This window comes from Calonectris borealis, chromosome 2 (genome assembly GCF_964195595.1).
Source record: "Calonectris borealis chromosome 2, bCalBor7.hap1.2, whole genome shotgun sequence".
NCBI lineage: Eukaryota > Metazoa > Chordata > Aves > Procellariiformes > Procellariidae > Calonectris > Calonectris borealis.
The window spans coordinates 93,602,067-93,608,851 of NC_134313.1; positions in this window are offsets into that span (position 1 = coordinate 93,602,067).

Here is a 6,785-nt window from a genome sequence, read left to right on the forward strand (position 1 = left end):
AAAACGCTCACGGAAAAGGGAAAAGAATGCAGCCCAGAGGTTAACTGTGGATTTAAACTCTTTGTGCATGGAAAACAGTACAAGAAAACTAAAATAGAAGTCATCATTTCACATAAATATTTAGTATAAAAGCCTGGACAACTCCTTACGAGCTATATCATCCAGTTTTTTATCTGCGAGAGTCAAACTAGCCAAATAATGGAAACAATATTCATGAGGTAATTTTCTAAAAAACTGCAATGGAATTCATTGGGGGCATTATTTAATTGATGTTTCTGGTCTTGCTATCCATATCTTTGACATTCATATGTTACTATTGGGAGAAACAACTTATATCAGTACAAGTTGTTTCTCACGTGTATTGAATTCCCCAACATGGGCTATGGTGTGGTCTTTCTCATGGTCCGCGTTACTCCTTAGTGGAACAACTTAGGTAAGAGAGAAAGAGATCGTGGTAAGGCAGATTTTGATGGTGCTCCTTACAGTGGAAGCAACTGTCACCTGATGGGATCCAAATCTCATCCCCTATTTTTTGGTGACACTGCAATATTTGGTATTTCCTTAAAGCTCTACACTCTGAAGATAAATCAATACACTGGTATATCAGCATGCGGTTTTTAAAAAGAGACCATTCTTGCCCTTAAAAGGTAAGCCCCAGGGACTCAAAAGCCAGAAAACAAAGAAATATACTTCACTAATTTTTAATTTCATTCTTTCATCTTGTGCTTTTGAAGCAATTTCACTAGGAGATTGGCTTCTGCTTGTTGAAAGCAGCATTGCCAATCCTGCGTGGATAGTTTACACACTGTCCTGAGAGGAAATGGACATTTTTGCCTTGGGTCTGTTTCAGAGGGACAGGAAACGGAGCGGTGTGAAATGTCCATTTGTGAGTGCGCCTGGTCCTGATGGACTTTTTAATGGAGCATGGAGTTCTTCAACCAGTGGAGATGACCTGCTTTAGAGTGAATATAAAAGAGATGCACATCAGCGGGAGGGGGAGAGCAGGGAGCAGCCACTCTGTTTCCAGTGTAGCATCTCGCTAATTACCATAGGGAGGAAGGGAAAAGGTAAATAATACTTTGCTTGGAAAGAGGCCACAAGGCACAATGGCTTTGAAACTTTAACTTCTTGTTGCCGACATTTTAGTAACCTGTTAGACTGCACTGCCTGATGGAGCTGTCCTGAGGGGCACAATCTCTTTTCATGCAGGACTGACAGAAAAACCCACCGGGGGCTGAGGAATGAAAAAGCACCTCTGAACATTTTGCCAAGCTGTGCTGCCCTCTGAAGGCGAGCACATGCTGCTTAGATTTACTCCAGCACTGGAAAAGATACTCTGACTAACCCTGCTCTGAAACTGGGGCATGGGAGGAGACAACTGATAGTTTCCAAGGAAAGGGAGAAGTAGGGGAAAGAGATGTGTACAAGGCATCCTACCCAGCGAACACAGTAAATGCAGTCACAAGGAAAAATATTAGCATGCATCCACCTCATATAACAGGTGAGCTATTGGCTTAACTGTTGGCAACATCCCCTGGCCTAGGACACTTGCAAGCTCGTTTGTCCTGTGTATTAGCCACCCCGGGGGCACTTAGTGAAATCCCTTTAGCACTTTGGCTCTCATCCTGTAATGTGGCAGAAAACCTGCGGAGCCCCAGCCATCCTCCATGACCTTCCAGTGATGAGAGAGGGACGTACTAAACACGGAACACTGGCGAGTTCATCTGCACGATGAATAAAACTGACCTAGGTTCCTAGCCAGATTATTTTTGCCACTGGGAAATTATTAATGAAGTCTCCATAGTAAGGTCAGCAGGTTCTACTTATTATTTTTTTATTTTCTTTTGGTGGGGAAAATGGGAAACAGTACAAAGAACCATGGGAAACACCATATACATGGAAAAAGCAATTGTGACCAATGCAAGAGCAGCTTGATCAAACCTCCTTCCCCTCTTCCACATCAAATACACAGTTTATGGAAACCCAGGACTCTGTCTCACTCCATGCTACACCTACTCAGCCTCCTTCTTGCAGGCTGAGCTCATCTCAGTGGTCGGCATGGGGATCAGGGAGGGAGGACTCCTCACCACTGCTGTTCTGCTCCAGTCCTGAAAGAGCTGCTTTGTGGGCACCTGTCCCAAAGCTCCCATCCCAATTCTGTGATTTGAGCCTCATGGCCGGTGCTGATCACAGCAGTCCTGGCTGCTTGGATTATTCTGAACCAATGTTTCAGGGGTGCCTCCTCAGTCCATTACTCCTCCGTGTAGATTCAGCCACATTTGTGCAATCAGGAGTCCTCTACTGCTACTTCCACCTCAACCCACACAGTGCTCAAAAGCTCCGAAGTGAGCACCAGACAAGATCCCTGGCTCAAATCCACAGGTTATGAAAACCTTCCCTAACTTGGACTTGTACAGAATCAAAGTCCATTATCCCTTCAGGGTGACCCTATGTCCTGGTTCCGGCACCCTATCACGACCACATCTCGCCTTATTTCTCCATATGCTCTTCAAAGGACTAGCAAGATAAAAATACTAATCTAATTAATTACCGCATTAATTCAAGCAACAAGAAGATTCCAACCAAACAACAAAAACAAATGAATTATGGCTTAAAAAGAAAAACATACAAATTTACATAAATGAAGCTTGTTGAAAGCCTTGCTCGCCTCTAGAAAGACACTTTGCTCAAAGCTTTCAAAAACTATCAGTATTACCAGCTTCTGGGCCTCATCAGATGCCGCAGAGAGATACCAAGCCTACTGCCAGTTTTATAACCCAGTGTTTAGACAAGACAGGGCAGCTGTTGACCAAAGCCTTTGGCAATGTGTGTCCAACCCCAGAAGAGAATAGTTGTGACATATTTTACAGCTGAATTATCTTGGTAGTTTCAATTTCTTGCAATATATAAAAGCTAACATTTCCAAGAACAAGAGTCTGAAATGTCTCGCTAGTAATTCTAAACCTGTCTTCACACTTTGCTGGTATTCTTCATCACTAAATCCCCTGCCTAGCATACTCCATGAGCATGCACCAGGAATGTCCTCTAATATCTGACCCAAATAGCAACACTTGATGTCCTCCAAATACTAGCCCAGCAAAACAAAACAGACCCATGTTTTTGTTACTGTCTTCAGTGTTTGTTAGTAAGTAAATTTTGAGTTAAACTCTTGAAAAAATAATTATAGCCCACTAATGGGTTATAACTAAGCAATATATCCTCTGTTCTAGGCAATAACTGCTCATATGCATGCCACAGAATGTAAATGGTTATATCTAAGCCCTCACAGATATGGAAAGCCTTACTTCTTGCATTAGTACGTGTATGACCCTGGTCAGTCACTTTGCATTTAATCTCAGAGCTCCGTAAGTAATCATCTTCTGGCTATCATACACTGTATCATGAGAGGTTGTGGAAAAGTTTTACAAAGTGTGAGAAATTCTTCCCCTTCAAGCGCAATTTTTGGTGTCATGTGTTTCATGATTCTAGTACTACCTGAAGGTCCTGATCTGTTTTTTTTTTTTCCAAAAGTCAGTTAATCTTTATTATGGGATAGACACTGTAATTACTAATTTTTAAAAAATTTAGTCGTATTATGACTTTACCCATCTCAGTTGTTTTTTACCAGATATCACACAATGCCCCTGCTAGGCAGCTGAGACACTTAACAGTTTACAGTTTTTGGTTTCCAATTATGGTATTTTCTCTGTAATATGAGGAATAAGGAATGGTCCTTTGTGGGTACTTAATATAACAATCTTCTGCAACTTCTACTGTTACATAACTTGTCTGTAAAGTTACAAGAAAGACAATGCCTATATCTCCATCCCCACATAGCCATTTAAGTCATACCTTACCTATTAGTACAGAATACTTCATTTATTACCTTCATGTCTTACCTGATATGTCTGACCTAAACATTTTTTCCCTGCAGTTTTTAGAGGATTTGCAATTTGGTCCACGAACAGGCATAGCCTCATCATCAGTGGGGGAACGTGAAGAATAGATCCCTTATCCTTTTTCCTTAACATCACAACACGTTATAAAATAATATTTATGTATCATGTCACACATTGTAGATGGAGGTGTGAGGCGGTAGATGAGGAAAAGACTCAGGCTCTGCATAGGCCTACGGGTCTTTGACTCCTTCCAAATAACAGGAGGAGGACTGTCAAGTCAGAGAAAACTTGCAGTACAGCACCGTATGGATAATACACGAGCGCTTAGAGGCCGATGGCAGGAGAAGGGAGCACTGACTAAGTATTTATGAAGGGAGAACCACAGCCTATTCAGATCAGGGCAGAAAAATCTGTATTTGCTTGAACGACAATTCATCTTGATTACAAAGAATGTGTAAGTATCACCCCTAGACCGTCTTTCACTGGAAACCCAAGGTATTTGTTGCACAGACTATACAGCATTGTTGCAGTTCCCTGTCACCTCCAGCTCTTGCTTCTATCGATGCAGAAATTCTTAGGCCACATTTACGGGGACAAACAGCTACAGTCAATAGCTGCTTTTAAATGACTTTTGTCTTACCTGCAGGCTTTCTTAGTGCCTTACTTCCACTCTCTCCATGCAGCAGCATATGTTAATTTTCCTCATTTCAGCCACAAGCTCAGCAATGCCAATTTTCTTCCTCTGCACTTTCCCTGCAGGACCATGACGGGAGCACTAAGAACACAGGAAAGACTGCCTCTGCAATTTTGCAGTGGCCTGAACGCAACTCAGAGGAGATACTGCAGAGGAAATAATAATCTCTGCACAGCTGACTGGCTGTAGCCTCTACAGCCACCCACTTTTTTGGCTGATAGAGACCCTATCGGCTAAACTCCACCAAGTCTTTGCAGGGTGCAGACCACCACAGAGGATTCTCATCAGGTCCACCTTGAATACAAAGCTGCTCGAGAACAGGGGGTACTAGAGAGGCATATGGGGCAAAACACATGATTATCGTTCTGCAAAACTTCTGTGCAATTTTTGCTGTAACGTCTGGGACACAATTTGGTGTAACAAGGGAAGTTCGATCAAGTCTTAAATAACTAAAAGAAGACTTGTAAATAGAATGTTAAGGCTTTGAGTAAAGGTTTTTCTGTCAACCATAGGCAAGAGACTACAGTCTGGGGTTTCCCTTGGGTAAGATTTGAGCATTAGTAGGTACTAGCAAAGTTAAGAAAGTCTGGTGAGGTTATCCCATTCTTTTTGCTAATAGAAGAAAATAAGAATGGAAAGAGAAAAATACCTCAGACTGCATTAGCCCAACACTTCTAACTGCCAGTTGTGTCAAAGGGGAGCACACCAACCTCTCGTACATCTGTAAGACAAAAAAACCTCTTTAAGTTTACCAATCCATTGATTTGATTTGTTTTGCAAGCTGGGGTCAGGTTGCAAATCATGGGCCATTTAAAGAAATACTTACATCAACTCTCTGTGTCTTAAGAATTAAAATGAACATTGGTTGATAGCACAAGTAATTTTGCCAGGAGTATTTTGGATTAATATAATTCATGTTTCACCTCTGTTCCCATCTTTCTACATATCTTAAAAGGGCAGACACAAGCTCAGAGAAGTAGCTCCTACCCTAAACCATCCTGCTGTGAAGAATACAGGTACTTACTTGAAGAAGGAGGACACATAGAAACGTTTAAAGAATCTGACTCAAACCCTCTAACAGTACACAGTCATGCAATCAGTTTAATTTCTGAAACATTTCAGTTACACCACAATCCTTGGCTTAAGTCCTACATTTTTGTCATGCAGAAGAACTTAGTATGAAGACTACCAAGCTGGGAGCCTCACAGCAAAATTAATCTCCAACACAAATACCCTTCGGTCAAGAGAAGGCAGTAATTAGAAAGTTTCTTCATGGACCGTTAGCATCAGGTTTTGCAGGTTGTATATTGAAAACCTTCGATCAAGGCCAAGGTCCAGCAATCTATCTTGAAACACGAAGAGTAATCAGCTGAATTTCCTGCTGCAGGAAAGTTAAAGTTGGCTTCCTGGCTTGGAACCGCATCCTCAGACCACAGACCTCCTGGTCTGCGGAAGTTGCTCTGAACAAACTCCGGATGCGCCGTTGTGGTATCCCCTCTGATCTAAGCTCCCTACAGCACCAAATACCTCTGGTGCAAAGAAATACCTGCCTGCAATTTGTCTATACCAGGTAGGTGACCAGCAGGTGGCTCGGTTGTATCACACGTACAGCTCGAGAGAGGTGCAAAGAGCTCGGTATGGCTTCAGTGCAAACCAGTTTTCTTCCTGTGCCCAAAAATGAAATATTTATTTACAAATTTAATTAGGTAGCTGAATACAAGTTTTTAAAAACTGTTAAATGCAATACTGTAAATGTGAAATGAAGCACCAGTCATTGTTCAGCCCACACAACATATCAGAAAAAAAAAGATTTGGTATTACTGTTAAAAAAAACCCCAACAAAACCTGTGGTAAGTAGTCCTTTTGGAGGAGAGCTAGTAACCTTCTGACACCTCTCAGGGAAGTCAGCAGAGCCACCACCTTCTTTTAGTGGGACCGTAGCATTCTTAGTTGAACAGCAAAAAGATCAGAAGCTCTACATAAAGCACTAAATTTTGACCTCATCACATTTCATAAACTAAGCAGGACCAGGACAGGAATCCCTGAAGTCCATCAGGTAACCAGTATAAGCCCGGTAACAAAGCTGTATGGGGTATGTGGCAAGAAAACCCTGAGTAGTTACTGAGCAAATCCAGCTGTAACTGTGCTGCACTACTGTGTAGGTGGTAATTTTCAGCCAAGACACACATCCT